General features: G+C 48.8%; 7 non-coding genes and 1 pseudogene across 7 annotated transcripts; 4 read left to right on the top strand and 4 right to left on the bottom strand.

The window, feature by feature from the left end:
* Window positions 1-10,875: 10,875 nt before the first annotated feature.
* On the bottom strand, window positions 10,876-11,024 carry LOC138236479 (U4 spliceosomal RNA; annotated as a pseudogene).
* A 650-nt stretch (window positions 11,025-11,674) lies between these two features.
* On the top strand, window positions 11,675-11,746 carry trnag-ucc (transfer RNA glycine (anticodon UCC)). Its single transcript has one exon. It is a non-coding gene; the product is annotated as a tRNA-Gly (tRNA).
* Window positions 11,747-12,568: 822 nt separating this feature from the next.
* On the bottom strand, window positions 12,569-12,710 carry LOC138236469 (U4 spliceosomal RNA). The gene has a single exon (XR_011188645.1). It is a non-coding gene; the product is annotated as a U4 spliceosomal RNA (small nuclear RNA).
* Window positions 12,711-13,360: 650 nt separating this feature from the next.
* On the top strand, window positions 13,361-13,432 carry trnag-ucc (transfer RNA glycine (anticodon UCC)). The gene has a single exon. It is a non-coding gene; the product is annotated as a tRNA-Gly (tRNA).
* Window positions 13,433-14,257: 825 nt separating this feature from the next.
* On the bottom strand, window positions 14,258-14,399 carry LOC138236496 (U4 spliceosomal RNA). The gene has a single exon (XR_011188670.1). It is a non-coding gene; the product is annotated as a U4 spliceosomal RNA (small nuclear RNA).
* Window positions 14,400-18,700: 4,301 nt separating this feature from the next.
* On the top strand, window positions 18,701-18,772 carry trnae-uuc (transfer RNA glutamic acid (anticodon UUC)). Its single transcript has one exon. It is a non-coding gene; the product is annotated as a tRNA-Glu (tRNA).
* A 452-nt stretch (window positions 18,773-19,224) lies between these two features.
* trnav-cac (transfer RNA valine (anticodon CAC)) lies at window positions 19,225-19,297 on the top strand. Its single transcript has one exon. It is a non-coding gene; the product is annotated as a tRNA-Val (tRNA).
* Window positions 19,298-22,680: 3,383 nt separating this feature from the next.
* trnar-acg (transfer RNA arginine (anticodon ACG)) lies at window positions 22,681-22,753 on the bottom strand. The gene has a single exon. It is a non-coding gene; the product is annotated as a tRNA-Arg (tRNA).
* Between the last annotated feature and the right edge of the window lie 155 nt (window positions 22,754-22,908).

The raw sequence follows: 22,908 nt of genomic DNA, 5'->3' as shown, positions 1-22,908 counted from the left end.
ACCCCAGCCCCTGGCTACCTCGTCCAAGGATCCAGAGTAATACCCTACCGGGCGGTACCTACCCCCATGTTCCTGTGTTAGTACAGCTGTCCAAAATCCATTCTTTTCACTTACGTAGAGGTAGAATGGTTGATCTGTCTGAGGAAACCCCAATGCAGGAGCCTGTAACAGAGCTTGTTTTAAATCATTAAAAGCATGTTCAGCTTCAGGACTCCAAGCAATAGGATCAAGGGACCTCCCTCCCCCCTTTAATAGGTCTGTAAGTGGTTTGGCCCTTTCAGAAAAAGCATCAACCCAATTTCTATTGAAATTGCACAGACCCAGAAATGATCGGAGCTCTCTCACCGTATTGGGACTAGGGTGTGTTCGGATTGCCTAGGCCCGATCTTCTGTCAATTCCCTTTTTCCCTGACTAATCTTTTGTCCCAAGTAAATTACGGTGTCTAGGCATAACTGTGCTTTGCTATAACTAGCCTTGTGTCCTTTTTTAACCAGTTGGTTGAGAATAATTTGGAGGTCCTTCTTGTGGGTTTCCTCGTCAGGAGACGCGATTAAAATATCATCCACATATTGGATAACGACGGAGGACACTTGAGGCAGCTCCTGGAGATGCCTCCGAAGTGCCATGTGATACACGGTGGGGCTGTTATGAAACCCCTGTGGTAACCTGGTCCAAGTATATTGTTCTCCATCTACAACAAAAGCGAACCAATCTTGTAACTCTGGGTGTAGAGGAACAGACCAGAACCCATTAGCCATGTCAATTACTGAAAACACCTGGTGCTCAGGGGTCAGTAGTTGAAAAATAGCAGAGGGGTCTGCTACCAAGGGGGTGAGACGGTTGATGTGTTGATTAGCTTTTGAGTAATCAACTGTGAATCGCCATGCTCCGCTGGCTTTCTTTACGGGCCATATTGGACTGTTGCTTGTACTATGTGTTTTTCGTACAATGCCTTGAGTCAATAGTTTTTGTATTACTGGTCGAACCCCTTCCTCCGCCTCTTTGTTGATTTTATATGGCTTTGTGTATGGCGGGGATTTCCCAGTAAATGTGGCGGGTTCCATATCCAGAAGCCCGCATTCGTCCTTATCCATAGTCCAAATTGAATGCCCTTTTAGTTCGTCTTTTTGGAGGGACCAGATGTTTACCTCCACCCTCTCCTCATGTATGGTTAATGTAACCCCTTGTAGGTATTTCAGAGCATCCCATCCCAACAGATCTGGGGTAGATCCTACCCACATGACAGCATTAAATGTTACCTCCCCATCTCCTAGTCTAATCTTGAGTTTTTGAGTTTCTCTGAGTGTTATTCGATTACCCCCTACACCAGTGGCCTCCAGCTCCCTCCCTGTGAACATGACACCACACCGTTTGGCTGACTGTTCAGATAAACACGATAATTGAGCCCCAGTGTCCCATAAAAGTGACATTTGAATCCCATTAATCGTGCATTGTAATTTGAGCTCTTTTTCACTCAGTTCCTGAGATAGGCGTAGGGAGGCCACTAGGGGGAGTCCTAGTTTAAAAGCTCCCTGATAGATAGATAGATACTTTATTGATCCCGTGAGGGAAATTGCAGTGCAACAGCAGCTTAACACACACAACACAGCCACAGTGTAACGAATTATATACTAATAGTACAATACATACAATACAATACAAGAGTTACTCACAGTCCGGACACACAAGAGGAAACTAGAACAGAACAGTACACAGAAAATCGTATCACACGTATGAATATAAATATAGATGTAACCATAGATATAAATATAAATATAAATGTATTGCACAGGTCCCTGGCATATATTGCACAAAAGTGGTTGTAAACGGGAAAAAGAAAAAGAAAAAGAAAGAGAACAGATGTAGCAGTATATGTGTATATGCGTTTAGTCCAGAAACAGGTCACTGTCGCTGTTGCCTCTGCCAAGACGCAAGGTGGATGCGTTGTACAGTCTTATGGCAGACGGCAAGAATGACCTCCTGTAGCGCTCCCTGTCGCACCGTGGATGAATCAGTCTATTGCTGAACGTGCTCTTCATTCCTGCAAGCCTGTCATAGAGGGGATGGGAGAAGTTGTCCATGATGGCCTCCAGTTTGGACATCATTCTCCTCTCAGCCACTACCTCCAAGGGGTCCAGGTCAGACCCAATGACAGAGCTCGCTCTCCTGATGAGCTTGTTCAGCCTTTTGGAATCTACTGCTCTAATCCCAGAGCCCCAGCACACCACTGCGTAGAAAATGGCACTCGCTACCACCGACTGATAAAACATGTGTAGCATCTTACTACACACATTGAAGGACCTGAGCCTCCTCAAGAAGTAAAGTCGGCTCTGTCCGTTCTTATAGATGGCCTCGATGATAGCGCGTTTGTCTGCTTCGCTCAAATCCTGTAATTGTGACAACAGGTTTTTTTGCCCCTCTCGATTCGAGGGATTGAAAGGGGGATCTCGGTATCTTCCAATCCTGCCCTCACTGGCTAATCGCTTTTTGCAATTCTTTTGCCAATGTCCGAAATTTTTACAATAATGGCACCGAGTTGTAATTTCGCCTTTTGGATTTAGTCGGGTGTCAGGGCCAGCTCCACCCTTCAGTATGGGGGGTGTCCACCCTGTTTGTATTGCCCGCACCTTAGCATACATATTTCTCTCGATTTGCCGTGCCATTTTAACTATTTCCTCAAATTGTTTAGTCGTATCTTGCCCTATTTCGGGCTCTTTTAACTGAAGGGCTTTGGCTATATCAGGCTTAAGACCGCCCAAATAAATTTGTTTAATCACAGCAGAGGCGTCGCTATTCACATCATCTTCGTCACTTAGTCCTGAGCATTCCAGCCAGAGTGTGACGAAGCGGTCAGTGAAGTCAGCCACATCCTCGCTTTCTTTTTGCTGACGCGCAGATATCTTTTTCCAATCTGTCTTTGGTGGATAATTTTGTTTAAGCCATCGCCAAACCCATTCCCATCGCCCTCCCCTGCCGTTATCCTCACACAATTGTTTAAGTTCTCCGACACGCTTTTCCCCTGTCCTTCTGAGGATCATAGCGGCAGTCAGGGGGGAGATACCATAAGTATCTTTTAATTCCTGAAGCGCACTCCAGGTTCGCTGCATCCCTAATTTTGGGTGCGGTACTTCTCTAGCCCACCGGTCAATATCCTCCGGTTTTGGATTTGATCGTATTGGGGATTCAGGGAAGGTAGGTGCGAGAACGGACCCCCTCGGCGGGGTGCGAGACGGAGCTAGAGTGGCGCTGTCATCAACGGCGCCAGCCCCTGCTACATCAAGTCCTTTCCCACTTCGAGTGAGAGTACAGACCTACGGGCGCCCTCCCTCTAACAGGGGAGACTCTGATCCGTCTTTATCACACTCATACCAAGTGTTATCCCAATCCGACCCCCCATCTCCATATGGCCACTGTGGGAATTGATCCCAATTATTTTCGTTTCCTGCCTGTTTGTTCCCCTGTGGGAGAGCAGGATATAACTTAGTCGCCGGCTGTAGCACATTAACCAGTGCAGCGTGACCAGGAGTTAATTCCTTCTTTAGTTTCTCATTCTCCTGTACTCCCTCTTTTAGCTTTTTTTCTAGTACCTCTTTTGCCGCAAATAAATTATCTTTCCTCTCATTTAACGCTTTTATTTTTTCTGTGAACTCCTTCTCTTTTTTATCCCATTCTGATTTCTCCTTCATGCTAATCTGCCACCTCAGGTGTCGGCCGATCACCAGGGCTGCAGCTAAATCTTTGTTTTTGTTCCAATGTTCATACGCTTTTTTACAGGCATCTTCGCCCCAAACTCCTTCTGACAGACTCAGCTTCTTCCTATATTTCTCTTCCCTTTCAGTCAATTTACACTTTTCCGATATGTAATCAGATACTTCCACCACTTTCTCAAACACCCAATTAGCACACATGTTTGGTTTCTTTAAGATTTACTTTTGTCGTGTGTGAGGTAACAGCTCATTCAGTAGGGGGATGTTTTCACTTGGAAAAACCTGTGCATTACTGCACTCATTCAGCTAAGGGCGTCTGTTACCTCCAGATCTAAATGCCTCTCCGAGACTTTAGAGAGGGCTTACACCGCACTATTCACAGGTAAGAAACGAGACCTCGAAAACCCCCTTTCTTGATCAGTAATTCACCATCCCCAGAACGCCAGCATCGCTGCTTTTGCCCCGGGGTGGACTTACGCACTGAGCTCAATCAGGGCGATTCTCGGGTCTCAACGTCCTTTAAATCCTGCTACTTAATGCTTTGCTCTTTTATTATGAGGTGTGTTTATGTTAGTGTCGTGCGTGTGTATATGTATTTCACAAACAAGGAAAACACCAAAAACATACATACATATATATATATATCTCTTCTACTCCTGTTTCCTTTAAAACAAAAAAACCACGCCACGCCAATCTGTGCACAATCAAGGCGTAGCTAATCTCAGGACCCCGGGCGCAATTAAGGCCCACACCAATCCTGGATTATACGTGCATTTAATGCACCACTCCAGAACCCCGGGCGCAATTAAGGCCCACACCGATCCCGAGCCACAGAACTCCGGGCGCAATTAAGGCCCACACCGATCCTGAGCCTCAGAACTCCGGGCGCAATTAAGGCCCAAACCAGTTCTGACCTTCAGAACTCCGGGCGCAATTAAGGCCCACACCAGTCCTGAACTTCACGGTAAGGGTCCAAAACCCGTTCAAAAACTCCACGCGCAATTAAGGCATATACCAGCTTCGAACGCCTGTACACAATACCGCGGAACCCCTGCCAGACCAAATTCTGGGCTTACAGCAAACAACCCATTACATACACCGGTGTCTTCCCCGGGCCAGAGGAATTCAGAAACTCACGTTTACTCCGTCATCTCGGGCGATTCTCGCAGGGAGCAGAGATTTCCCAATCGGTCAGAGAGAGTCAGGACTTTTAAATAAAAGAGGAGTCCTTACCTCTTAGTTATGTGCGCGCTGACCATCTCTCCTGCCGATGGGAAGTTCTGCGCCTTCTGGAGCATCCGCCGACTACGCCAAATTTGTTGTAACAGAAGAAATAAGGTTCTTGATCCCGAGATGAAGTAAAACAGATGAGTTTATTGCATGCAAGGAACAATAAAGCCGAAGTCTTGTTTCCCGCAAGAAACAACAAAACCGAAGTATTGTTCCCCGTACTGTTACAAACTTTTGGGTTATATAGTGTTTTCTTCTCCGTTTCTGACGTCACTCGGTCTGATGGTAAAGAGGGGGGTTCATGGTATTTGGCCAGTTTACGATGTTCTGGACAAATGGTCAGTTTAACATTACACCCAGGGGGGTTCCTAGCTTGCATCTGCAATCCTTATCAGTTAACCCCCCTTTCCTGCCATAAACCCCAGCTTGTGACTTGAAAGTCTAAACCCCCTACAGAAAGGATTAAATTCAAACCCCCGTCTCCACATCTTTCTTCAGTATCTTAATAAAGTGAAGGAGCTGCCCCTTCGCCAAGGCGGCGTGGGGCAGAATGGACAACATAATGCAACTCCTGGAAACGAATGCGGTGCTCAGCTACCAGTACATTCTGCTGGGGCTGGCACCTACCGGACTGGACAGGGGGACGCAGTTCCTGATGCGGCTGCTGCTGTCCCTCACAAAGAAAGGCCTGTGGGACGCGAGGAACAATCTCATCCGGCACAACAACAAGTGGGGAGCGAGGGAGCTGGAAGAGAGGATCCTGGCGGACCTCAGGAGGAGGATGAAGCGCGACGTTGCTAAATGGGGTTTCCCCACGGCAAAGGAGCGCTGGAAAGGCCTATGGACCCTGTACAGGGATTAATGGTTTACAGCAAGCGGTAGGGTTTGGAGGGACTCTCATAATAGCGCAAATACGCCCACCCTTGCAAGGATTGATAACGGACAATCACCGCCGTTCCGCCGGTGTTTTAATTTTGTGGAGTGTTATCGTGTGAGATGTTTCCTTTTGAGATGTGTTTTTTTTCGGAATAAAGTATATTTTATAAGAAAAAAAAAAGATTGTACCATAAAGATTTCCATGGAGAGGACTATGGTTTCCTGCAGGACTATGCCGGTAGGAGGACCAGGTTCCACAACTTCAAGGGGCTGTGTCGAGGCGATCCACAGTACTGTCAGGACCAGCCATGGCAGTTTTAGGATTCCCATTCTGGAACATAGATGAGGCACATGGTACAGTTCCACTATAATTTTGAATATATTTTCCTAGCAGGACCTACAGTACAGTACCTAACTGCCTGCAGCTACAAAGGGGCACCCCCCTCTTTGATCGGGTTTGGACGTTTAACCCTATTCTGTGTTCTCCGGCGCCATTTGAGGTGGGCGATACAACCGGAGGTGGTTGCGATGCACCCACTTGTAGACCAGAGATTGCCTTCCCTTCTCAATCTGAATTCGATAAGCTACCGGTGATACCTTATCGACAATCTCGTGGGGTCCTGTCCAACTGGGTAAGTACTTCCGGGCCACCCCTGTGGGTTTGGCAAATTGGAAGTACAGGACCTTGTCTCCTACTTGGAGTTCCTGGTTAACTGCCTTTCAGTCATAGTATGCTTTCCTACCCTCTGCACTCCTTCCCAGATTGTTCTGGGCAAAAGCAAAGGTTGCCTGCAGATGTGCTCGCAGGTCTGACACATACTGATGGGCCGTAGCAGCCCCCGTCGTGCTCAGGTCCTCCACCCCATAAAGACAGTGTAGGGGAAGAGTCATCTTCCGACTTGTCATCATCTCAAAAGGTGGGACCCCCGTAGAGCAATGGGGCGTAGCTCGGATGGCCATCAGAACCAGGGGCAGCTTAATGTCTCAGTCCCTACTGCTGTTGGAGACAAACTTTTTGAGCATACTAACCACCGTTCGGTTTGCCCTTTCTGCCTGGCCCGAGGATTGAGGGTGGTAGGAGATATGCAACTGGGTCTTGACCCCAAGCATATTCCACAGGGTTGCCATTACTGTAGCTGTGAAATGGGTTCCCCGATCCGAGACCACGGTCAGGGGGAATCCCCATCGACTGAACACATGGTTCACCAACAGCACTGCAGTTGTCTCTGCCGTGTCGTTGGGTGCTGGGAGGCACTCAATCCATTTTGTGAATGCACACGTAACAGTGAGGAAATATTTGTTCCCTCTGGATGACCTCACCAGCGGCCCCACCCAATCCATTTGAAGATTGGACCAGGTGAATGTCATGCCCTTTTTCTGGAGTGGTGCACGGTGCAAGGGCCGTGATGGTTGGAACTGGCTACACGTCAGACACCCCTTTACATACGCGGCGATGTCTTGGCCCATGTGAGTCCAGAATGCCACCTGCTGAATAGTGTCGTATGTAGCCTTGATTCCCCGGTGACCCCCACAGGGTTCGTCATGAGCATGTTGGATCATGACCCCCCGATGACAGTGGGGAACTACCCACTTTGGGACACCTTGTGCAACTGGTACACAAACCAACAACCCCTTTATAATTTTTAGGTTGTCTTTCACCTCTGCCAGCTCCTTCAGCTCCAGAGACTGGCTCAGCACCTGCTCCGAAAGAGGTTGACGCACTGGGTCAGCGATATGCTGATACATTTGCCCAATTGCTGGGTCCTGTTTCTGCATTTCCGCAAGATCGGTGTTAAAACCCTGTGACCCAAGCACTACAGATTGAGGGTCAGCTCCGACATCCTGTCTAGCCCTGCTTCGGGTGACCGCCTTGACCTCAGCCACGAATTCTGGGGGTAGCCATTCCTGCTGGAACTGCCAGGGTTCACCCTCTAAGGCGCCAGATTTGGCCAACCGGTCGGCCTCATCATTCCCGTCTTTGTCGGGTCCCTTCACCTGGGAGTGTCCCTTCACCTTCCTCCAGTAAACCATCATTCCAGCCTCGGTCGTGAGCTTGTCACTGGCCAGGAACAACTCTTTGTTCTTTACTTCCTTGCCCCGGGCATTTTTCATGCCGTTACCCTTCCAATACGGAACGTGAGACACGAAGCTATGTCGGGCGTAGTTCGAGTCACTACAGATGACAAACTGTTTAAGGCCATGTGTCAGGGCCTGCTGGAGGGTGATCAGCACCCCAGCTACTTCCGCATACTGACTAGTCTTTGGTCCTAGCTTATAGCGGGTCGGCCCACAGGGAGTATTGTCTTGCCAGACTACTCCTACCCCTGCTAGCACCTGCTGTTCGTGGCGAAAAGAGCAACCGTCAACATAGGCCATGGGTAAGCCCTGGCCCACGTTCTCATCGTAGTACCGATGATTGTTCGGTAGCTCAGCAGCGGGAATTGTTTCTGGAGCTTCCATGTCAGTGTCACAGCCGTGACACACTTGGCCCAAAGCCAGGCCCTGTCCCAGGTACATTTTCTTGCTCTGTGCATAACGTACCTCTATCTCATAGCCTTGTAGGGCCATCATTCATGCCACAATCCTGCTATTTGACACCCTGCCCGCTTTCAGTCTCTGGCTATGCAGGAATGTCACAGGTTGGTGGCAGGTTTCGATGATGATCTTTTGTCCCCCAACATAACTACGGAAGTATTCTACCGACCAGACCGTAGACAACAGGGCCTTCTCGCAGTCCAAGAACTTTTGCTCCACTGGGCTCAGGGCTCGACTGGCATATGCCACCACCCTTCGCTCTTGGTTATATTCCTGACTCAGAGCAGCCCCAAGGCAGTGCTCTGAGAACCCTGCTTCAAGGTAGAAGACCTTATTTTTGTCAGGGTAGGCCAAGCTCGGCGCACTACCGAGTCTGCGCTTCAGCTCCATCACAGCCTGTTCTGGGGAAGGCCCCCACTCAAAGGGCACGTCTTTCTGCAACAGCTTGTGGAGGGGCCTTGCTATTTCAGCGTAATCCTCAATGAACTGCTGGGAATAATTACATACTCCCAGAAAGCTGCGCAGTTCAGACAGGTTAGTGGGCGACTTCATATTCTGGATAGCTTGGACTCTGCTGGACTGTGGCTGTATGCCTTGGGCTCCAACCAACAGTCCCACGTACTCCACTTGGGTCCTACACCACTGTCCCTTAGCCAGGGACAGTTTGGCCCCTGCACAGGAGAGCTGGGTCAACACATGCCTGATCTCGGCCATGTGTTCTTCCCAGGTCTGACTCCTCATCAGAATATCGTCCACATAGACCAGGTTGCCCCTGGCGGCTGCATCACTCATGGCTTGGTGCAGAAATATGTTGAACTCCGCTGGGGAGTTGGAATACCCAAAGGGGCATCGATTCCAGGTGAACTGCCTGTTTCCAAAGGAAAAGGCCAGTTTGTACTGGTCTGTTGGTTCTACCTTAAGGGTCCAGAACCCATTGGCCACATCCACTGTGGTGAAATATTTCGCTGTTGTCACCTTGGCTAACTCCTGATCTAGGTAGATCATTGGCCATCGTGACAAAGGAACCTGTTTATTCAGCTGCCGGTAGTCAATGGTCAGACGCCATTTACCATTGGGTTTCAGCACCGGCCACAGTGGGGAGTTATAAGTGGAGTTACACTCCCTTATGATCTGACGCTCTAGTAGAGCATCCAACGTCTGCTTTATGGACTCGTATGCCGTGAGGGGAATGCGATACTGCCTGACATAGGTTGGGCGGGCGCCAGGGGCCGTTGGAATGCGCACTGTGTTCAAATCCGTCACCCCGCAGTCATAGGCGTCCCGTGCAAACACTTCCCGGAAATCCTGGAAATTCTGACGCAGCTGCTGACGCTGGCTTTCCGTTTCCAGGGCATCTGCCTTGCCAACCTGTTCCTGTACCTGCTCTAGGAACCCCGCTTTTGACGGCATGGCGGTATCCCGGGTCGTACTCTCGGCTGAGTGGTCCATCGGAACACCTGCGTGTACTGTGTACACAACCATCTCATCCTTATCGCTAAGGTCCACCCTGCACACCTCCTGGTTGCAGAATCCCTCTATTGGCATAATTGCAATCATCCGCCGGGGGTAGGTGTAGTACACCTGCTCGGTTCCCCCCTCCCTGGCCAAGGGACCAGGGAGCTGCCCCAGTACTGGGATGGCCAGTTCGAAATCATAGAAACCATTGTCAATTACCAGTCCCATGTCAGTGCGAGCAGGGATTTTGACATCTTGTTTTGCTATGTTCTGCACCAACAGGCAGGTGGCTCGGCCATTCCGTTCCAGTCTGGGGGTACAACAGACTGCTAGGTTCAGTCTGATAAACTGAGCTGATGGTTGGAAGAAAACCATCTCAGCGTCCATTCTCTGTCCCTTCTTTAGGACAAGGCGTACTGGAAACCCTGCTGTTGACACAGGAACGATCAGGTCCGATTCGTTTACTACCTGGCAGGCCTGAGGAATCGTCTGACCTGACCGAATGTTCTCGGGGTCACCGCTTAGAGAGTGGGCATCTGGGTCCACCCGTGTCCACAGCACACTGTTTACTGTGTCCAGCTGGGCGCCCAGTCGAACCAATAGGTACTTCCAATAGGAAGTAGTGAGCAAACTTCCTTTTTCCGATGGAGATGGAAGCTACACAGCTTCCTTTGCTCCAAATGGACCTATGAGATGGGGGTGCCCACCACAGAACCTGTGACTGCGTCACCAGGGTCACCTGACAGCTTCGCGACAGGTCCTCGAACAGACCTTCACTGATTATGGACTTCTCAGAGCTGAGGCTAAGAATTACATCATCAACCTGCACTTCTGCCACCTGGACCCCCTCCCACCACCATGGGGTAGCAGTCCTGGACCCCCTGAGGTACCAGGGTGCACAGAAAGGACTCCCATTCATTACCGGACAGGGAGATCCACTCTTCTTCAGGGATGAAAAGGGGGTGTGCTTTACCTGGCGGGTCAAGCAGCTGCTTGGAGCACTGCTCCTGTAGTTGGGAGACCGTGGGAGTGCTGGCCTGGGCAGGACTTCCCTGTAGTTTTTGCCTTTCCTCTCATAAGACTTATGAGACTGTCAAAAATTGCTTTCGCCGATTGTATTGCAAACCGGCGGAAGCGGGGTATTGGGAAAAGTTTTCAACTAGCAATAATCGCGCCTCGGCTAAACCTCACAGGCTACGATACTGCCACTGCGCAAAGCTGACGGTTGCCAGGCAACCGCGGGGATCCTATGGAAATCGTTATCGATCGTCTCATGGCATGTCGTTGCGGTAACGCTTCATATTTGTCGTCTTCTTCTTCTAGCTTGAGGTTTTGAAGAATTTCATGACAGACAAGGGCTCCGTTGGGAACAAAGGGCGTTGTGAGAAAACCGTTGCTTATTTTCAGCAGCAGAAATACAAGCCTTTAAATACAAGATGACAGAACAATGACGAAGGGCGTGCCGGGAGGAACTCATGCACTACAGAGGAAAGGGGGCGGGCACGTACAGTTCACATTCAAGCCACAAGTACTCTTCTCGGATGTTACACAAACAAATCCTAACGTCTTGAAAGCATTGCAGCATGTTTGTGTCCCACTTCCCGTGGCTGCAGGACGACTGACACGAACGGACAAACACAATCTGTGGCGTTTAGCGTGACATAGTCTTGCAGGCATCGTGCTGTCTCACTGCAATACTATACCGCTGGAGGAAACAGTCCATCTGGCCATGAAACTCATTTGAACGTCTAGCTACAGCAACTAACAATATCATGATTTATTCAGGATGTGTGGAATCAGCACGTCCCGGAGACAGCTTCCGAAATCGTGAGCATTCTCTGGTGGTGTCCTGCAGGGCGCCTGTGGGCGTGCGTTGGTGGTATAGTGGTGAGCATAGCTGCCTTCCAAGCAGTTGACCCGGGTTCGATTCCCGGCCAACGCAGTGCCGATTGGTTCCAAATGCTGCCATGAGCCTTGGATTGTGACTAGCAAAGCGAAGCCTTTTGAAAGAGCAAAACGGAATTGAAGGAGAATCTTACAGGGGATTCTGAGCGGTGTCTGCATACACGCAGTCCGATACGGGTGCTGAAAGCTTGAGCTACTCTCAATGTCATGCTGCCTTTCCCCGGAGTAAATCTGTTACATTGAAAGAATGCTTCTGGCAGGTTCAAAAAGGGACCCTTGTTAATAGGAGAAATCAATGATTTCGAATGAATTCTGTATGCGTTAAAAGACAGCTATACACAGAAAACATGCCGGACACTGCTCATGATGTCTCAGTGCGTTTTTCCAAGCCATCTGACAAAGCCCGCCCACTGAAAACTGCAGCACATCGTGTAAAGACGTTCAACTTTGTAACTACTGCACGCACAGGAAGCAGAATAAATTCCTCTTTTCAAACTGTCAAAGGTTTGCTTTGCGAACGCTGCAGGACATCGCACAATCTCTTTTGAACGGGGACAAACCATTTCTTATGGGGCGCAGTAAGTACAGACGTTTAAAAAGCTCCACTCATGCCGACGATGCAGCATGAAGAAGCGCAACCTAACGTTTGACAGACAAAAGCCGGGCGCCGCTACGAGCAATATGAAATCAAACTGACAGCACACGGCGTTTCGCGCTGACTCAAAAGTGATCTCGACAGACGCTGTTCTCTGCATAACGCTGAAAGAGCTAAAGAGCGTTTCTGTTGAGACGTAACAAGCTCGTTTCTTTCTACCATGATGTCACCATGACCAAATCTGTCTTTAAACACCTTGCTCAGTCTCTGACGAGACTGTCAAAAATTGCTTTCGCCGATTGTATTGCAAACCGGCGGAAGCGGGGTATTGGGAAAAGTTTTCAACTAGCAATAATCGCGCCTCGGCTAAACCTCACAGGCTACGATACTGCCACTGCGCAAAGCTGACGGTTGCCAGGCAACCGCGGGGATCCTATGGAAATCGTTATCGATCGTCTCATGGCATGTCGTTGCGGTAACGCTTCATATTTGTCGTCTTCTTCTTCTAGCTTGAGGTTTTGAAGAATTTCATGACAGACAAGGGCTCCGTTGGGAACAAAGGGCGTTGTGAGAAAACCGTTGCTTATTTTCAGCAGCAGAAATACAAGCCTTTAAATACAAGATGACAGAACAATGACGAAGGGCGTGCCGGGAGGAACTCATGCACTACAGAGGAAAGGGGGCGGGCACGTACAGTTCACATTCAAGCCACAAGTACTCTTCTCGGATGTTACACAAACAAATCCTAACGTCTTGAAAGCATTGCAGCATGTTTGTGTCCCACTTCCCGTGGCTGCAGGACGACTGACACGAACGGACAAACACAATCTGTGGCGTTTAGCGTGACATAGTCTTGCAGGCATCGTGCTGTCTCACTGCAATACTATACCGCTGGAGGAAACAGTCCATCTGGCCATGAAACTCATTTGAACGTCTAGCTACAGCAACTAACAATATCATGATTTATTCAGGATGTGTGGAATCAGCACGTCCCGGAGACAGCTTCCGAAATCGTGAGCATTCTCTGGTGGTGTCCTGCAGGGTGCCTGTGGGCGTGCGTTGGTGGTATAGTGGTGAGCATAGCTGCCTTCCAAGCAGTTGACCCGGGTTCGATTCCCGGCCAACGCAGTGGCGATTGGTTCCAAATGCTGTCATGAGCCTTGGATTGTGACTAGCAAAGCGAAGCCTTTTGAAAGAGCAAAACGGAATTGAAGGAGAATCTTACAGGGGATTCTGAGCGGTGTCTGCATACACGCAGTCCGATACGGGTGCTGAAAGCTTGAGCTACTCTCAATGTCATGCTGCCTTTCCCCGGAGTAAATCTGTTACATTGAAAGAATGCTTCTGGCAGGTTCAAAAAGGGACCCTTGTTAATAGGAGAAATCAATGATTTCGAATGAATTCTGTATGCGTTAAAAGACAGCTATACACAGAAAACATGCAGGACACTGCTCATGATGTTTCCCGAGCCGAAACACAGTGCGTTTTTCCAAGCCATTTGACAAAGCCCGCCCACTGAAAACTGCAGCAGATCGTGTAAAGGCGTTCAACTTTGTAACTACTGCACGCACAGGAAGCAGAATAAATTCCTCTTTTCAAACTGTCAAAGGTTTGCTGCAGGACATCGCACAATCTCTTTTGAACGGGGACAAACGATTTCTTATGGGGCGCAGTAAGTACAGACGTTTATAAAGCTCCACTCATGCCGACGATGCAGCATGAAGAAGCGCAACCTAACGTTTGACAGACAAAAGCCGGGCGCCGCTACAAGCAATATGAAATCAAACTGACAGCACACGGCGTTTCGCGCTGACTCAAAAGTGATCTCGACAGACGCTGTTCTCTGCATAACGCTGAAAGAGCTAAAGAGCGTTTCTGTTGAAACGTAACAAGCTCGTTTCTTTCTATCATGATGTCACCATGACAAAATCTGTCTTTAAACACCTTGCTCAGTCTCTGACGAGACTATCAAAAATTGCTTTCGCCGATTGTATTGCAAACCGGCGGAAGGGGGGTATTGGGAAAAGTTTTCAACTAGTAATAATCGCGCCTCGGCTAAACCTCACAGGCTATGATACTGCCACTGCGCAAAGCTGACGGTTGCCAGGCAACCGCGGGGATCCTACGGAAACGTTATCAATCGTCTCATGGCATGTCGTTGCTGTAACGCTTCATATTTGTCGTCTTCTTCTAGTTTGAGGTTTTGAAGAATTTCATGACAGACAAGGGCTCCGTCGGAAACAAAGGGCGTTGTGAGAAAACCGTTGCTTATTTTCAGCTGCAGGAATACAACCCTTTAAATACAAGATGACAGAACAATGACGAAGGGCATGCCGGGAGGAACTCATGCACTACAGAGGAAAGGGGGCGGGCACGTACAGTTCACATTCAAGCCACAAGTACTCTTCTCGGATGTTGCATAAACAAATCCTAACGTCCTGAAAGCATTGCAGCATGTTTGTGTCCCACTTCCCGTGGTTGCAGGACGACTGACACGAACGGACAAACACAATCTGTGGCGTTTAGCGTGACATAGTCTTGCAGGCATCTTGCTGTCTCACTGCAATACTATACCGCTGGAGGAAACAGCCCGGGTTCGATGAGCCTTGGAATGTGACTAGGAAAGTGAAGCCTTTTGAAAGAGGTAAAACACTGCTCAAAGGAACTGAGGGAGAATCTTACAGGGGATTCTGAGCGGTGTCTAAATAAATAAATTCTTCAGCGTCCGCGGATGGCATTTTGCAGCTGGAAACAGATGTCGACGCTTTTTGAACAGAGCACCAAAAAAGCGTCTTTTTTGAAGGTACAGGTATTGAGCATTGGTGGTTCAGTGGAAGAATTCTTGCCTGCCAAGTAAGAGGCTTGGGTTCGATTCCTGACCAATGCAGTGGCTTTTGCATGCTCACCACTATACCACCAACACACGCCCACAGGATCCCAGCAGGACACCACCAGAGAATGCTCACGATTTCGGAAGCTGTCTCCGGGACGTGCTGATTCCACACATCCTGAATAAATCATGATATTCTTAGTTGCTGTAGCTAGACGTTCAAATGAGTTTCATGGCCAGATGGACTGTTTCCTCCAGCGGTATAGTATTGCAGTGAGACAGCACGATGCCTGCAAGACTATGTCACGCTAAACGCCACAGATTGTGTTTGTCCAAATTTGAACTTTCACAAAAGCATGCTAGCAGACAAATGCGCCTCAGAGGACTTAAGGCTGGCTTCAAGTTGGAATGATAAAGTCTCCCCGTCCGGTTAGGAAAAGGGAACTTTGTTAGACAGAAAGAAGGAAGTAACAATAACGGAGAATTGTGTGCAAGGATTTTAGAAGCTGCGCAGCCCTGCAGTTTCAATAGCCCTTTTATTCGTGTTAGATGCTGGAATTGCCTTTTTTTGACGCTCTTACGAATGCGATGTCAACGAGAACAGAACAAAGCACAAAGAACCCTCAAGTCCTGCAGTTGGATAGTTGGATAGAATGCCGTTACGCGTCCAAGCCGTATTTTCAAGACGTGATTCCCTGAGTCCCAAAAATTTGTAAGTTCTTTGGATGATCTGTGGACCGATCTTTCATGATGAAGAATTCCTTAAGAAGAATAGATCTCGGCCCACCATCCCAATGCCTCCATCTCAAAACAGCAACCTCCCACTGCCCTTAGTCTGCAAGGCAGTCCTTTCAAGTGCGATGATGACGCCGGGACCTTCGTTGCCTATTGTACGAGCTGAACTTTTGTGCTCATCAATTCAACGGTCTTTCCATCAACTCATCTTGTCTTTTGACGCTTCGTGTTTTGTGCTCCTTTGACTATCGGCATATCGGGTGACTGCAAACACTGAAGTTCTTGCTTACGGAGTGTGGAACAGTGTTTTCAAGTGATCGCTGTTCTGTCATGTTGACGCCGAGTGAATCTTTCTTTGGCAACATGGGCAGGCTGACAGCAAAAGTAATGGCAAATTTCTTGACTTATTTCTGAATATGAATGTTCTTTAGAAAAGGGATGCGGCGTTGCTTCTCCCCCGTGTAAAGGTCACGCATTCCAGACGTGGTTATGAGCGAACAGTTGCCGCAAGTGTTTGAAAAGAGCAAGCAGCCATGCCCCGTGTGAGGATCAAACTCAGGACCTTCAGATAAAGAGACTGACGCGCTACCAACTACGCCAACGAGGCCAGCTGCAGTGCACAGCCGGAAAGTTTGCCTCATATGGATTTCAGTCGCCCGTTCCCTAATCTTCAGACGCCCTCTGCTGGATGTTGCATTTGCCTTTTGATCTCACCGATACTTTTTTGGTCTGTTTCTGTTGCGAGTCCGTTTTTCAGATCTCACCTAGCACAAGTCTCTCTGGCTGAAGTGGCCTCTCTGCTTCAGCATCGTGCCCTCACTCAGCCATTAAAAACGTCACTCGGACTTCTGACATGCTGACATGAAATGTCAAGAGAGAGTGGCGGAGACGCTTAAGGCAGAGAGAAGATGAAGAGGGGGCGTGGCTGCGAAATGATTGACAGCTGCATGACGCTCTCCATGCAAGGTGTGACCACAGGCTAAAGGACACCTTTCAGCACATCAAGCTCTAAGCACACACCTGGAGGACGTGGGAAACGATCCCGCTACCTCTCGCATGCAAAGCGAGCGCTGTACCATGCAAGCTAAAGGTCTGACTGGACGAGCGAATGACGCCTCTCCCCCGTCCTCAAGCTCGCTGACAGGATAAAATAGAAAGTGCTGCCGTGGCTCATTGGTTTAGGGGTATGATTCTCGCTTAGGGTGTAGGAGGTCCCGGGTTCAACTCCCGGCTGAGCCCTTGTGTGCTCTTTTTGTCCTCGTCCACAAGACTGAGAACTGATATCCACATCACCTTGCAGCATCTGCTTATGGCAAACGATGGAATGTGACTAATGACTGAACGAGCCTGGTGAATACTCATCACGTGGCACAATGAGAGCGTGCAGTCAGCTGTCCAAGGCAGCAACCTCATTGCTCGTTCAAAAGAACACGTACTGAAAACTCATCACCACTATGTCGTAAATGAGCACCGCAATCGCTTGTTGTCATGCGTCCTTACTTGGGAAATGCAGAAGCAAAAACTGCCCTCTCTCAGCCACCGAAACGTGTGCGGCTCGCCTTGCACTCTCTGCGCCTCGCATATTTATGGAGCTGTCTGCTCTTCTTTCTGTTGAAGTACGCAAGTTACGGGGCGTACTGCAGACTATGATGTGCTCAATGACAGCTTTCAAGATTTGAAAACTATGAGCTTGATGGCTCAAGTCGAACGAATGTGGTTGTTACGCAATTGATGATCAAACGCACATATTCTAACGATTCGTGAGAGTATGTTCTAAAGGTCCCTGGCTCGATCCCGGGTTTCGGCATTTTGTTTCATCGCTCCCTTTGTTCCTCTCTCCAGCGCCCCCTGCCTAAAATGACGCGTCCCTTTCTCAGCCCGAAACGCAAGCGATACACCAGCAACAAACCGTACAGGTTTCCGTAGTGTAGTGGTTATCATGTTGGCCTAACATGCGAAAGGTCCCAGGTTCAAGACTGGGTGCAAACAGCCTCTTCTTGCACGCTCCTGCACTTCACAGAGGTCTTGAACCACCAGTCATTTGTTCCCAATGTATTTCTGGTGCGTTCATGCACTCTTGTACCAAACGCACGTTTTTTCTGTACCTGGAGCCGATCATTTGCAATTGGGCTGTCCCGACAGACCAAGACGAGCTGTCGGCTCAAAAGCAGCGCAACACCTGCGAGAACAACAGAAAGATTAGTACCCAGCGGGGGCCTCTTAGTGAGCCCAAAATCTAATCAAGAATCGACTCCAGCAACAGGGCTGGGCGCATTGTTCCATACTCCGACCACTCTTGGTGTAAACAGGTCCCTCCTGGTCTCTGCATGAAATGCACTTTCCTGCGTTTGCTTTGGTGTAACTGGCTTCCCCTGCATGGGCGAATGTGAAGAAGATCCTTAGTAAGTCATTGAAGAAACCCGAGAAGAGGTCGGAGTGGCCTCTGTCGTTCATCAACGATCCAGTCAGGCAGTACTCCTCTGTAAAGCGCCGTTCGTTCACATCGATTGGCTTTTTTTTGCCTTCATTCATGCAAGTAGTAAAAGCAGACGCCCCTATTCTGCCGTGCCCCAGATTTGAACCAGGGTTGTTGCGGCCACAACGCAAAGTACTGACCACTATACGATCACGGCGAGTTACCGATACACATGTGGCAGGGCGGAAAAGGCTGTGCTCTCTTCGTGTGACATAAACGGAAAAGTCCTGACGTTGCATTTCAACTGAGTCCCAGTATACATCGACCCTTCGACACTTTGAGTGACAACTCTCTTGCGTTTTCTCATATTTATGTAGTTTGCTTGCATGATGCCCGGAACAGGAGGGCTGTTCGCTGCCATATGGTCTAGTGGTTAGGATTCCTGGTTTTCACCCAGGCGGCCCTGGTTCGACTCCCGGTATGGGAACGTGTCAGTTTTGCCTCCTGCTTTCCAAAAGATCAGCACCGTGTACGAAGGAGCCGCATTAAAACTACTCGAACGTGCAAAACGTGCGAGAAGAGGGGGCGCTTGTTTCCAGCCGAAACTTCTCGCGTGTGAGACCAGCTGACCATCGCTGCAGGAGGTGGGAGGGTTACTCTGGTAGACAGGGCTGACCTTCAGCAATAGGATCTATACTCTCCAAGATGATATTTGCACTTTCTGGAGAGGCGATTTTCTCCACGTCAGCAGCCCGATTTCGTCGATTGCGTGGAGAGGGCTGTAGAATGTGACGCCGCCTTTCCTGCTCCGTCCATGACAGGCGTGCTGGTCTCTGGAGAGAGAGCACGGTCCATCAGCGCACTCCAATAAAGGCACTGGAAGCAGCTGAATCGCATTGGCGAAGCTCAGCACTGGGCCGCTGGGCATGTTTTACCACCGTTTCCGTAGTGTAGTGGTTATCACGTTCGCCTCACACGCGAAAGGTCCCCGGTTTGAAACCGGGCGAAAACAGACTTCTTTTGTCGCCACGCACAAAAGGGGATTGGGGATTCGCCTAGCGCTGTGATCGAACAGACCCACTCACCTCTTAGTGTGGCGGGATCTGCACAGTGCATGTTGCAGCGCATCCTTCTTTCACTTCAATGCGCGTCCTGATGTACCCCGGTCTCCCGCGTGACAGGTGGGGACAGGTGACAGGTCCTATACTAACGAGGAAGACATCGCTCTCTCCGACCCCCCGGCATCGTGTCCCGACCCACCGTGCTGGAAGCTGACGCGTGCTGTGATTCCTTTACGGAGCAGAAATGACAACCGAGGAGCCGAGAGATCATTTCAGCATTTCGCGTCTGAACGGAAAACACAAACGACCAACTCAGAATGACTTGCCTTTGACGCTTTTCAAAGCGTTCTTTGTGCACGACGACTGCGCCGCCTAGCAGATACAAATGGGTTGTACAACTTTGAACTAGTAAATGGAAGAGGGCTAAGCCCCCTCTCTTTTAGCCCAGGTTCAATCTGTCTCCCAGAATCACCAGGGCGCACACACACACACCCGTGCCGTTGAAGTGCTCTGCTTCATTTCTAAGGGCAACTCAACATTCACTCCTACCCCGAGTGCAGAAAAGACAGCGTCCGCAGCAACAACAGCTCAGGTCTCTGCACAGGAGCTAAGCTGCCCCCATCTCCTCTGTCGTGAAATTAATTAATAACGTTAATAAATTTATAAAGTTAATAAAGTTATAAATTAGAAATTAATAACGATATAATTATATTCATGTACCGCAACACAAGAATAGTACACGCTGTACATTGTCTGTCGATAATGTTTCTGTAGTGCTTTAGTGGGTTAGGTTCCTGACTTCCATGTCACACGGTCTATGATTGAATCCCATGGAACTATGACTTTATTTTTTAACAAACATTTCTTTGAAAAAATGAAACGTTTCCCTTGGTCAGAGATTAAATAAAACCTCACTTTTTTAGGTTTTACTGTGCAGAGTGAGGTTTTACCTCACTTTTTTTGAGCAGAAGGTTTACTGTGACCTGAGAAGGGCCGGCATCCAATCACGGTGGTAAATACACACAAGCTCTCACTCATCTGAGCTACACGGCTACCAAGATGATCTCGGGTGCGCCGAGCTGGTACGGAACATATTGAACTGATCGATGGCGAATTGTCTCTCAGACAGGCTTTTCACCTCTAAGCTCCCTGACTGACAGTGATCAGCTAGGTAGTGAAACAGTCAGCTGCTTCTAAGCCTTAAACAGCTGCATCTCGGCGCTTCCACGGAGAGATGATTTTAAAGCCGAACATCACCCATTGGGAACACCTTACTATCACTAGTTTAAGAGACTCTTAAGGTCTTGCAGAGGTGCCTGTCTAATAGCATGCGCTTTGCAAGCTATAGGTGTTTAGGCTGAGGCAGAATGCCTGTTAACAAAATGTTTTTCTAAAGGGGCCTCGCACTCTTTTCCAAGCAATGGTCACCATCCCCACAATGTAGTCATGTCCTAGGACGTCACCTGTTAGTCTCCATTTGTCTGCCACCAACATTTTAGGTTACGGGGTCACAACCGCACCCCGGAGAGCATAGGAGCCGTTGGCGTTCTGGCTGCGCAGATTGGGCTGAAGGTGGGGCGCTTGAATCTCGCTGTTGGAGGCCGTCTGAAACTGACCCAAGCCTTTCCCTTGAATTAAATGTAAATAAGAAATGAACCCCAGATGCACATGGAATCAATCACGTGTTTCCTTTGAGCCGTTTCAAAGACTGCTCCAGAGTTTACCTTGCACAGATGCGCAAAGATTAATGACGGGGGTGCACGCTTCCAGGCGCCTTACAACTGTAGGGACTGATTAGAGACAATTCGTAGCGTGTACTCATTTCTCTCTATTCCCCGTGTTGCAGTGGTAGGATGACATAAATTCCTGCTTCGACACGTAACGGCAATATAATCAAGTGCAGGAGCTGAGGGCTTTAGTTTTGTTTCGTTTTCCATGGCGTTCGTAAGCGCGCAAATCAAAGGCAATTCCTGCGTCTAACACGAATGTAAATGCTTTTGAAAGTGCAGTGTGGTGCAGCTTGTAAAAACCATTTGTGGTTTGTTGATGTTTTTTCTGTCTGCCAAAGTTGCATTTTGACATCCGGACTGGGGGACTTTATCATTTGAACGTGAAGCCAGCCTTAAACCCTCTGAGGCGTGTCTGTCTGCCGGCACGAATCTTGTGAAAGGTATTTTTTTTTTAACGGAGAGCGACTTTAAAAAGGTTTCCGCAGCCACCTCGCACTCCGTGTTAGATTATAGGAGGAATGCGGCGGCAGCGAGCTCGCTTTTGTCGTGGCCGAGTGGTTAAGTGCGTTGGGGACTCCCCGCGCAGGTTCGGAATTTGCCGACTCCGGCGTCTGCCGCACGTCGCCTTGTGCCTGCGCGGCAAAGGCAAAGTGCCGTTTCTCCTTTCCCGGTACTATAAAAACGCTAAATCGCTTGGACCCGCTGCCATTGAAAGCAATTCTTCAGATAACCACACATTTTGCGTTCGCACCTCTGGTGGCTTATGCCTTTGAAAACCTAATGAATAAAGCTGAAAGAACCGACACGATATGTAGGTGCTCGTAAACCACGCAGTAAAGAACTGTTAACAGCAAGGGTTTCAGTGGGTTAACTGAGGAGAAGGCGTGATCGCTAATTGTTGACTTTTTATTTGGTGTTAGAAACACTCTTACTGTGCATGACATGCAACAAATGTAGCCACAGAAATTGCATCACGCTTTCATGTATGCTATTGCAGACACCAACGTTGCCTAGATAGAAAACCGAAATAGCCGTGGGTTTGCTTGCTGGTCTGAAGGATCTCTCTTCGAATCTCTATCATTTGTCAATGGAAGTAAAAGGCGCTGAAATCTCATACGTTCAGAATCAAACCCGCAGCTGTTGTTCGACTTTATTTCTTGACTAATTACAACTGAGTGTCGCATGAGCAGTTACGTAAACTTGTCTGATATATTTGAACACAAATGCCGTTCTTCAATTAAAACTAACAGTACATTGTCAGGGACATTCAGTTCTATACAAACAAGAGACAGACAAGAGAACATTTAGTATATAATAGACAGAAAGAGGTTCGAATCCTGCCAACTACGTTGTCCACCTCCTGTCGTTGTGTTTCGGCGCAAGCAAAGAAGCGCCCCTGTTCGGTGTTCCTGGTGGTTTTAAAATGCCAAATTGCTTGTACCCGCTCCCTTGCAAATAAGTTCTTCAGCGTCCGCGAATGGCATTTTACAGCTGGAAGCAGATGTCGACGCTTTTTGCACAGAGCACCAAAAAAGCGTCTTTTTTGAAGGCCCGTAAGTAGCACAGACTGCTTAGGGAGTAGCCCGATGCGTTTAAAAACAACCCGAGCCAGGCAGGAGTCGAACCTACAATCTCCTGATCCGTAGTCAGACGCGTTATCCATTGCGCCACTGGCCCTGGTGTGACATTGCAGGACTGTAACCCAGTGAGATCAGCACTGCAACTAGTAAAATATTACCCCCGGTTCATTCTTTTCTAAAAGTGAGAAACACCTGTTTTCTTCATTTTGTCTGTTTTAAAACCATATCTCTTTAAACCAAACCAAGAGTTTG

Source organism: Lepisosteus oculatus, unplaced genomic scaffold (genome assembly GCF_040954835.1).
Source record: "Lepisosteus oculatus isolate fLepOcu1 unplaced genomic scaffold, fLepOcu1.hap2 HAP2_SCAFFOLD_90, whole genome shotgun sequence".
NCBI lineage: Eukaryota > Metazoa > Chordata > Actinopteri > Semionotiformes > Lepisosteidae > Lepisosteus > Lepisosteus oculatus.
Note: the sequence above shows the minus strand (reverse complement) of the source record. Positions and strands in the feature narration are given on the sequence as shown.